At 39.5% G+C, this 10,833-nt stretch overlaps 1 protein-coding gene across 1 annotated transcript in view; it reads right to left on the reverse strand.

The window, feature by feature from the left end:
- LOC107696580 (AT-hook DNA-binding motif-containing protein 1-like) overlaps positions 1-4,929 on the reverse strand; it is a 19,599-nt gene extending 14,670 nt beyond the window's left edge. The window contains exon 1 of the mRNA XM_016496992.1: positions 4,857-4,929. The gene's annotated coding sequence lies outside the window, so the exon portion shown is untranslated. The remainder of the gene's footprint in view (positions 1-4,856) is intronic.
- Between the last annotated feature and the right edge of the window lie 5,904 nt (positions 4,930-10,833).

Here is a 10,833-nt window from a genome sequence, read left to right on the forward strand (position 1 = left end):
TTAGACTGCACCCCATAAACACAATCAAGCCTAGAAAAAAAACAGTCAACCACCCCTTTAACAGACATTTCCGTGAACTATAAAACACAATGCAATGCAGTGCAAAATTCACCATACAGGTAAAACATATGAAAAAAAAAATCAATACACAAAATTCCTATTAATACTGTGCCCTATTTTTGCAGATTTTTTTAGTGTATAGAAACTAATGAACTGGAAATATTGCACATTCACAGGAAATGGTTTTCTTCCGTGTTGAAAAATAAGGTGGAATGAACATTACAATGTGAGTAGAGACAAAGACAAAAAGTTGAGGACGCTCTACTGTTTTTTTTAAATGTGATCCAATAACAAGAAACCCCCAGACATCATCTTTATCATTAGAGACTATCATGAACAAAAAACAAATAGTTTTGATAAACTACACTAACAAATATCAACAACTGAGCATTTTAAAACTCCAGAACTAATTATGCAATTTTGAAACTTGTGGACAAATATAAAGACATAATAAAGATAAAATAATTTAGTAATAATAATAATTTAAAATAAAATAAATATTTATCCACTCTTCTTCGAATTTCTGGTTTTCATCATTGTCAAACACACCACTATAACAGCACCATTATTTTCATAAATATTTTTAAGTTAGAGAAGAAGCGATGGAATATATGCAATAATATTTTAATGTGAACTCACCTTTGGAGCTATTTTGATTTACCGTGGTGTTTGAAGCAGAAACCACTTTCCCCACACAAGCTTGGGTTGAGATCCAATAACTATCCAAAATAACTACTTTCCTTAATATTCAAAATAATTTGTGATATCTTTGTTCTTAAAAATGTGCAACACATACATATATCAAAAGATGTGTTTTAGAATTTCATGTCAATTTAAATAAATTTTGAAAAACATATCATTTAAATCTTTTAAAACATTTATTTTAATGTAAGATTGCATCCTTTTTGAACCAAGTAGGTCCATTACCTGGAGAAAGCTCATCTCATCTCAATGTCAGTTGCTCGTCTATTCGCAACCAATCTTGAGCTGTGACATGGAAAATAATCATTGAATGTTTTTGAGAGCCCTTCAAAATGAATTGGGCTCTAGTAAAACATCTAATATAATATAATCAAATATTAATGATTTATATATTGTTTAACAAAATGTATTTTGTCAGAATACATGGCTAATTCTGTATGGCAGCCAGTGGAGAAATATGCCTTTTTGAGTGGAGAAATATGTAGTTACAACATCTACCAGCAGGGGCTAAGCAGCAAAACCTTGACCTCTTCTCATTCCCAACACATACCTGTGTCTCTGTCCACCTACTCTGTCCACACCTCCCTCTCTCTCTCTCTCTCTCTCTTTTTCATTCATAATCCAACTCATATTTATCTGTTTCTCACGTTGTGTTTATCCATGCCCTAATCTCCCCTTTCCACCTGATATTCAGTAAACAGCTCATCAACCAATCAGCTCATACTTACACCATCATTTCAGCCGGTGTGTCTCTCTGCACACAAACCTGGCTGCTTTGGCGTATCTCTCTAACCCACCTCCTCCTATCCCTCTCTGGATTGTGTCTAATGCACAGCCGTTCTCTCACCCACCGGCTCTTAAGAACACACACACACCCTACACATACAGATATATGGGCGTACGGCACACACATCCCACAGACACGGACGCACACACACTCACACATATTGAGTTAGACCTTGAGGCCAGTGTTCTGTAGAGGGGCCTCTCCACTGCGGCCCTGACTTCCTGACTCCCCGCCCCCTCCCAGCACCCCTGTTCCACTGTTGCCGTGGGAGACACTGCTGCAGAGCCCGTTGCCAAGGAGAAGGGCTGCTGGCTGGCTGTTTAAACAACAATGGCCGCCTTGTGCACATTCCAACTCTAGACACTGACAGCATGTTAAGACCTGCTTAAAAAAATACACATATGTGCTCTCTCGTCCTATCTGTCTGCGTCTAGCACACTAGTATGCACATATGCAGATATTCCCTTGACTTTTTCATGTGTTCTCTCACTCTCACTCACAGTCTCTCTCTCTCACAGGGGCTTTATTCAAAAGCATCTGTTTCTTTTTAGCCTGCACAGCTCATTCTCTCGCTCAGTTCGCTATCCCTGTCTCTCATTCCCTGTTTCCATGGTCTAAATCTCTCCTTCTCATTCAGGATGGGAGTGTGTAGTGCACTCATCCATCTTTCTGCTGTACACTCCCTCTATCATCATATCCAGAAAATTCCACTCCCTCCTACTCTCTCTCTCTCTCTTTCTCTCTCTCTCTTCCCTTATCGGCCTTCAGTACCTCTGCTCTTCCCCCACTCTCTCACTTTCTTCTGTTTCTTTATCTCTTTCTCCCTCTCTCTTGCTCGCTCTTTCTCCTTCCTCCCTTATCTCCCCATAGTACCCCTCCTCTTCTCCACCATCTCTCACTTACTGCTATGTCTCTCTCTCGCTCACTCTCTCTGCACTGTGTAATCTCACTCGCTCTCTCCTCTGTCTCTGGCAGAGGAAGTGTGTGTTCCCCAGGGGGAGCTGGGCTCATTAACTTCCAGCAGACAGAGAGAGAGAGAGAGAGAGAGAGAGAGAGTGAGGGGGAGAGAGAGTGCAAGAGAGAGATATAACAGGAAAAGGAGAAACGGGGAGGGTGAGAGAGTCTGCAACAGAGTCTGAAGGTGAGGAAAAGACAGGAGATGGAGAGATAGGAAAAAGAAAGAGAGATTAGACAGAAGGAGACAGGATAGCTAGAGAGATAGACATCTGATCAATCACCCGAGACTGCATTCATATCCTGTTTTAATGATTTTTAAATCACACAGTTTCATACATTGTATTAATATTAATACTTCTTTTGCAAATTCGTTTATTTAGTCTCAGCCATCTATCTATCTATCTATTATTTATTTTCAGTATGCATTCAGTATGAATTCAATTAGGGTCAGCAAATTGAGTCTTCAGCATTACAAGAGTATCCTGGGGGGCAAACAGGTGTTCGAAGCTTACTGCCTGACACAACAACACCCACAGTCGTGTGTGGGAAAGCTGAGGTCACTGATGTAAATGTAGCACTGGGACCAATTTTAATCATGATTTCATTAAAAAAGCACCATGCCTTAAAATCATGAGAAAGATGCAGTGCTGCAAAGTACTGTAAATGGGGAACTGAGTAGACAGAATTGATGATCTGTGGACTCCTGAGCAGGTGGAGGACAGTTTTCTGCATGATATTGAAGCCTGAACAGATTAATTTGATTCTCAAGAATGTTCTGTCCTCCTCAAAATTTAGCCTACTGCACATTTATAACTTTGCGGCTGTTTTTTCTTTGTACCATTGAGGTGAATTCATTATATTTATAATAATAGAATCTATCATAATTTATAATGCATTAATGGTAAAAATGTGACACCTGCAATGTGTTATAACTATAAAACATTGATGATTTGGAATTTGTCATGAATGACTTGCATGAATGACTTGCATCTTAACAAGCAAGTTTACAACCAACTTGTTGATATTATGAAATATTTATTACATTTGAAAAAAAAAAATCAAAGTGGAATTAAAAGCACAGCTACCAAAAATGATCGAACTCACAAAAAATGTATCCTAACTACACTGATATTCACAACCTGCAAATAGCAGCCTATAAATTTGCAGGACTATATTGCAGACACATTACAACACAGATCCTGTTCACTCATGCTCATGTAGAAGTGGGTACTATTTATGAATAATAATTTTAAATTTTATTATTATACTTTTTTACAAAAAATACAATTTCACTAAAATGTAGCTGAATAGATTTGAAATTCAATGTCTATGCCTATGTCTTAAAGGGGTGTTTTTTTAACGTTAGTCAGTGTGTAATGTTGCTGTTGAGCATAAACAATATCTGAAAAGTTACGAAGCTGAAAGTTCAATGCAAACAGAGATATCGTCTTTTAAAATTCTGGCAGTTTAATGCCTACAAAAACGGCTGGTAGGGACTACAACGAGTTACTTCCCGGCTTCGTGACGTCACAAACCCAGATAAACCCCGCCCTCGGGAAAAGGCAGCAAAAGGGGGCGAGGCCATGCTGCACTGCTTTAGAGAAGAGGAAGAGAAAACTAGAGGTGCATGTAAAAATCTATTCATATATGAATCTCGATTCTGTCTTCTAACCATTCTAATGGATTCACAAGTTTCAAAATCAATGTTCTAAAGCAGCGGCTCTTAATACTGTTCCTCGTGTCGCCTGCTCAGCATCTCTCTCTCTCTCTCTCTCATTCAGATAATCAGCTCAGCTCTGTTCCATTTATACACTTATTTTCACATAGCTATGAGAAGCGTTAAACATGCAGTTGCCGTACTGTATTAAAGCTTTAATCAGGATAAAACCGTATATTAAAAGCTAACATAAGCAGTAGCATTTACAAATAACAGCGTATCTAAAAGTATGAGACAACAACAAACAAAAAACATAGGCCTACCATTAAAAGCCATGCTTGCACAGGGCAGAGCCCATCGCCTATTTCTGAGGGCGGGGCTTCATAAAAACAGGAAGAGATCAGCCCGTTTCTCAGAGAAGGGACAGAGAGGTGTGGAATAAAGGTAAATTATGTGAAAAATAATGCGTTTTTTTTTTAAACGAAGCATTAACACATGTTAGACTGCACCCCATAAACACAATCAAGCCTAGAAAAAAAACAGTGAACCACCCCTTTAAAATCATGCCAAAAGGGACACGACCGTAAAGAAAAACTTGATTGGCTCAGGTCTCGAACATGCCTTATTCACTTTTCTTAATGAAAGCACATGAACATGTACAAAAAGCCGTGTTAAATCAGTAACCACACTTACCTAGACATTGATTCTCTCAATCATTTCTTATCTCACTCTCAAACTGCATGTTTCCATGGCAATCTTTAGCCTGGCAGTTTGTTACCTGAAAGAGAGAAAGGAAGAGCGAGAGAGAGTGGGGGAGAATAGAGAAAATGAGAGAGAACAGCATATGTCAGTAAAGAATGCATTCATATGCATATCCTCAGTATGCAACATACTTTATCAGCTGATCTGTACAAATAAAGTCTATGGCAACAATATCATGAATGTAAAACCGCTTGACTTGCTTTTTTTTTCTGTTTTACAAACATCTCAATAACAATCCAATTAGTGATATTATATCATTCATTTAAAACCATAGGTAATAAGCACTTCCATGCAGCATGAAAGCTCTTAATGGATGAGTTTTAACACTGGAAAATGTAAAGATGCACAAGGATCGTTTCCTGTGAATGGTATGAGCTTTAGTCGTGTATGTGATGTGTATCTCACAGCATGCATGAGCTGTTGTTTATGTGATGTATATGTGTTGCTCTGGCTACTGCTGCTGCTCTTCTCTCCCTTGTTTTTTCTCCCCTCCCTTTCTTTCTCACTCTTTAATAATTGAGCTGGTTCTGTCTCTTGTTAGAGTTGGTTCGTTACTGAGAGACACAGAAACCAGCCAGGTATACAGAACCCCTAGATACTCGCTCTCACCTTCTCTCGCACTAACTCCATCATCATCCTTGCTCACAAGTTCTCCGTGTCTTGTGTCTTTCTCTCACACACACACACACACACAAACTGATGCGGATAAACTTAGCAGCCTGCAACCGAATGCCTCCCCCTTCCTCCCTAGACTGCGGAACTGAGGTCAGAGGTGAAAATCACTCCACAAAAAACAGCTCCAGCCAGCCAGCAGGGAATGAAAAAGTAGATGGAAGACAGCGAAGCTGCTTCCGTGCTAAGTATGTGCAGTGTGCGATATACTAGCTGTGGCCAAGGTCAGCTTGAGCCAATGCTATGTCTCTCAGCTCTGCCAATCAGAGGTTTCCAGCTGTTGTGGGAAACCAAGCTTCCTTTACAGAATAAAGGTTGCCATGGAGACCAGAGCTATAAGACTAGCCAACACTCTGACAGGTGGACAAAGTAGGCTAACACATGCACAGACAGTCCCCCCACTCCCTATTCAACCTAGTGTTTCACTTTAGACACAATACTCACTAAAACCTATGTGACCTATAGAAATATACACTTTACATATCATTTCAATGTGCATTTAGCATCATCACGCGTGAGTTTACCTCGTTATCTGTCAGTCTCCATGACAACACACCATATAGCTACAGAAACTAGTAATACATTTCCTCGTCTTTAGAAATATCCGCGTTTCCGTGTTTGGGAAGCAACATGCGTGTTTTGTTACGTTCCAAGCGTGTGGCGTGAATAATCGCGCCTGTCACAACATAAACATCTTCGCGTCACCGTCGCGCGCACAGCTAGAACCAAAAGACTTGCGCCAACGCGCCACTGCATTGCTAATCATTGCCCACTGTCAAACAGAAGAAAACGGAATTAAAAAAAAAAATGTCATGACAATGCTGCATATAAGAGATTATTTTATTTTAGTTTATATTATATATTAAAATCACGACTTTATTAACATGACTAGATTTTTTTTCTATTTCATTACGACAATTAAAAATATATATATTTTTTTTTGTTAGTTTTTCTTTCTTTTTTGTATCGATGCTTTGGCATTGTGAGTAAAACAATCATGCCAATAAAGTACTTTGAAATTAAAATTTTGACAGACAGAGGCTGAATAATTAGCCAGACTAATCAAAAGTGCAGTCACTTGCGAGCTCCAGGCAGGCGCGTGAGGCTGTTTGTCGTCTCCCCATAATAATAATCACCCAACGCTTCAGACGTTCATACATGCCGTCAGTCAACAGCCACTTATGACCACTCATCAGTATTCCATAGTCAATGGGCACTACATTTATGTTTGCCCTGTGTTACAGCGACACATTCACGTCTTAAAATATGTGCATGTCAAACGGTCAATTTTCTTTCACATAGGCTATACGAACGAACATTCTTGTGTAGCTTATTTATAAATTCTTACATTAAAACGTCTATCGCACACACGTTTTTATTCAACAAAATAATGTGTGTCTGTGATATTTAATAATGGCAATCTACAGCTAGTAATATGTCTGATGTAGCGCGGAATGTAGGTGAGCGTAATCTATGTACCTATGGAGTGTGTGTGTGTGTGTGTGTGTGTGAATGCGAGTGAAAAACACAGCCCAATTCTCAGCTGTTAATCCTGGCAACTCAGTCCACACATTCCCACTATACACTTTGATCTGTAGAGCACATCCGGACAGACGTGCTTTAATGCACAACACACACACTTTCTATTTCTCTGACGCACCTAGCCAGGCGCCATCCTTGCCCTTAGCACACCCCCATGCCACACATAGAAAACACAAACCCTCGTGAAATGCGGCGCGGCGCAGGGGAAGACTATGCAAATTGTGGCTGTGAAGCCAAACGCGCGCACTCACCGGGAGGCGCCGAGCTCCGCTGCTGCAGCTGTGATGCTGCGCTCCTCGCGCGCTCATCGGGCTTCTCGCTACTGGATCACAGAGCGCTCGGTGACATGCAACATCCTAAAAGCAGAGGTGTCTGTGTGAAAAAAAACAACAACTATGTATGAATGTCGGAGGTTTTGGTCATCTCGATCCTCTTCTGTCTTGCGACGCCAAACAGTCTGTTCAGCATCTGTTTGTTTGTTTTTTTATAAAATAATAAAAAAAAAAAAAACAGAAAAAAACCCTGCTGCTGAAAGGAATGTTAATTTTAAATAATAGTCTATGTGCCCCTACTTTTGTTAACACAATCAGATAATTATGAAAACTTAAAAAAGTTAGGCTTCACCTGCTATCAGTTTAACAACATCTATTAATAATTTTACTATAAAATAAACAATGTGGCGTGAATGAGCTGTCAATATATAAAATCCCACAAAAAATATTTGCAGGGAGAACAAGGGAAAACTCGCGTATTGTTGTCACCACGTCGGATATTTTTTTTTTTTAAATTGTAGTAACAGAGTACCGCAGTTTGTCACAGGAGCGCCCCGGGAGTGCAGCGAGAGCGAGAAATTGGAATGAGCGCCGTTCTGCGCCGTTTCTCGCCCTCTGCAAACCAACTCGGAGGAATCTAGTCAGAGAGGGCTGTAGACGTGCCTTGTCGACGGGGGCATCCGGGCCTCCGTAGATTCTTGTCTAGATTTTTTTCCTCCTCTGGTGGACTCTGGGTACTGAAGTTCTGCTCATCGTGACTTCATTCATTCTGTCTTCTCCCTCTCTCTCTCTCAGTGTGCGTATGGGTTGCATCAAATATATAACCAGACAGTGCGACGGGGCTCTGAAGAAATGCCATTAGATCTGCATACGTGACACAAATGATTTTCTGATTTTCATATTGCACATTAGGCTACATTAAGGATCCGCAAGTGATCTAGTTCAGATCAGAGAGGAAGTTTCCTCAAAATGAGAGATGTCACTAGACTAGCACCCATCCGCTTCGAATGCTTCATTCACTCAAAAAATGTAAATTCTGTCAGGATTTACTCCCCCTCATGTCGAACCAAACCTGCATGACTATGAACACGAAATTGATATTTTGAAGAATGTTGGTAATCCGTTTTGGGCTTACATTGTATGACCAAAAATAAATTTCTGGATGGTCAAATTGAGAAAAAGAGGGTGAGCAAATGATGACAGAATTTGCATGCTTAGATGAACTATCCCTTTAAGAAAGTACATATGAACTCATTAATTCACTCAGAAAGCCCATGATGGCAAGTATATATGGATGGAGATACTCTTCCATGATTGTGAACATGTAGTCATAGAGCCTTAAAAACAGTGGTGTAGTCGGGGCCATACGCAAGTATACGCCGTATGCTTACTTTTTTCCCCGGGATGTTTGCGTATTACGACTTCTAAGGATCAATATTCGCGTATACCCTCGGTATACCCACTTGTTTTGTTGCTTCGCAAGTCCGTAATCTACTGTCATGTAGCTTCCCCTTTAATGGTGTCCCATACTGCTGTGTGAAATTCGTGATTCTTTGTAATTGGTGCAATATCACTTCTGTCATTCAACGCCGCTCATTGTCGCTCGCGCTTAGTGTTTTGAGCCGCACTGAGCACAGTTCTCGTGCTGCAACAGTGGATACACGCCGTAAGGAAATATGGTAGTGAGTGCACGGATTTGAGTGGACATTCTCTCGTTAGTAGCCTATCGAAAAAAGAAGCCCAATATGATAGTGCGGCCACGACGTGAAACAATTACTTTCGAGTATTTTTACTAACACCAAGACCAGAGCCTCCGTTACATAAAATATAGATCTAACAGAGGAATGAGCCGTATGCAGTTACTGAAGAGAGAGTATAATCCCTTAGTCACTATAGTTTTGTCTGTTAATTTAGCTGAGTATTAAACTGCTAGCAATTGTTAGGCTATCAGGAGCACCCCATTATTATCATGTCAGAATACTGTATGCTGAAGGACATCATACTGTAAAGTTACATTAATACATTTAGCAGACAGATATTCGCATGGATTTATAGTTTAGGTAAGGAGGGAGAGCAGACAGCAAAACAAAAATATGAGTCAATTCAATAGTGTGTTCAGTAGGCTATTAGGATTTTTCAATTAAGGTATTGCACTAATTTTTATAAATAGGCACTTAAACACAATTTTTTTATATATATATTTGTATGAAAAATAGGTTTGTTACATCTTGGGTATTTAAGTCATTTTAAGATAAATAACATTCTGTGCAAACAAATTAAAATGAGGTGGTTGTTTTGCAACTAGATGGACACAGTTCTGTTCATAACGGTAGACCTGCTGGTGAAGAAGTGACAGGTACAAGAAAAACACACACATATACACAAGGGATGGACAGAGATATTGGGGGAAATGAAGAAACGGAAAATGGAAGTGAAGGTGCAGTTCAAGAATGGGGTAATATTGCTGGGTAATAGTAAACCACTTTTTTCTTTAGGACTACACCACTGCTTAAAACCCTTTTAAAGGAATAGCACATCCAAAAATGAATCACATCAGCCTCATGTTGTTTCAAACCTGTATGACTTTCTTTCTTTCATGGAACACAAAAGAAGGCAAAATGACAGACTCAGTCATTCATTCACGTTCATTGTAAAGGTACAATAATTTTATTTGATTGCATTGATGTATTCAGTTGGGCTGTTCCTACAGCACCCGGTGGGCCCACAGAGAACTCTTTTGTTTTGATTATAGCATTATATAGGCTCATACACAATGATAGTAGTATACAGGTTAGGGAAAATGAGCTTCATATGTTGAAAAAAAAAAAATTACATTTGGTACCTCACTATAAAACGGGGGTAGATGTTTAAAAGTGTCTGTGTGCAAAGAAAATTTCATACAAAAAAAAAAAAAAGATAATTAAATCACTTTGGGAAGAAGTGTTTACTTAATAGATGTGTATTCTAAATAAAGAATAAACATCCAGAAATCTAAAAACGCAGACTGCAAGAACATATTCAGCTCAAAACAAAGTCATCCTACATTAATCTGCATATCTGAAGCTACACAGCTAAGTTCCTGCTCCACCACCTATATTCCTTTTTTTGTAACATCTGATTGTTATAAACAGACGAATGCTGAAATGTGCTAGAAATTAATCATCAACACACATCCCCAGGGCTTCAGAGGAACACGCTACCCTGCTGCAGCAAAATGTAGATGCAACAAGCGGTTTAATTTATAAACGTAAAACTCAAATCTGCAGCAAGAACAAAGTGCCAGCTCAGTGCAGGTATGAATGTACCATCATGACTACAAACCCCAGCAGGATAATTAATAAACCAGTACAGCATACTAAAAACCCTGCACATCTCCCAGTCTCCACATTACAGTTCTTCTGCCATCTTGTGGACAGCAAACT

This window comes from Sinocyclocheilus anshuiensis, unplaced genomic scaffold, assembly GCF_001515605.1.
Source record: "Sinocyclocheilus anshuiensis isolate Anshui unplaced genomic scaffold, SAMN03320099.WGS_v1.1 scaffold590, whole genome shotgun sequence".
NCBI classification, from domain to species: domain Eukaryota; kingdom Metazoa; phylum Chordata; class Actinopteri; order Cypriniformes; family Cyprinidae; genus Sinocyclocheilus; species Sinocyclocheilus anshuiensis.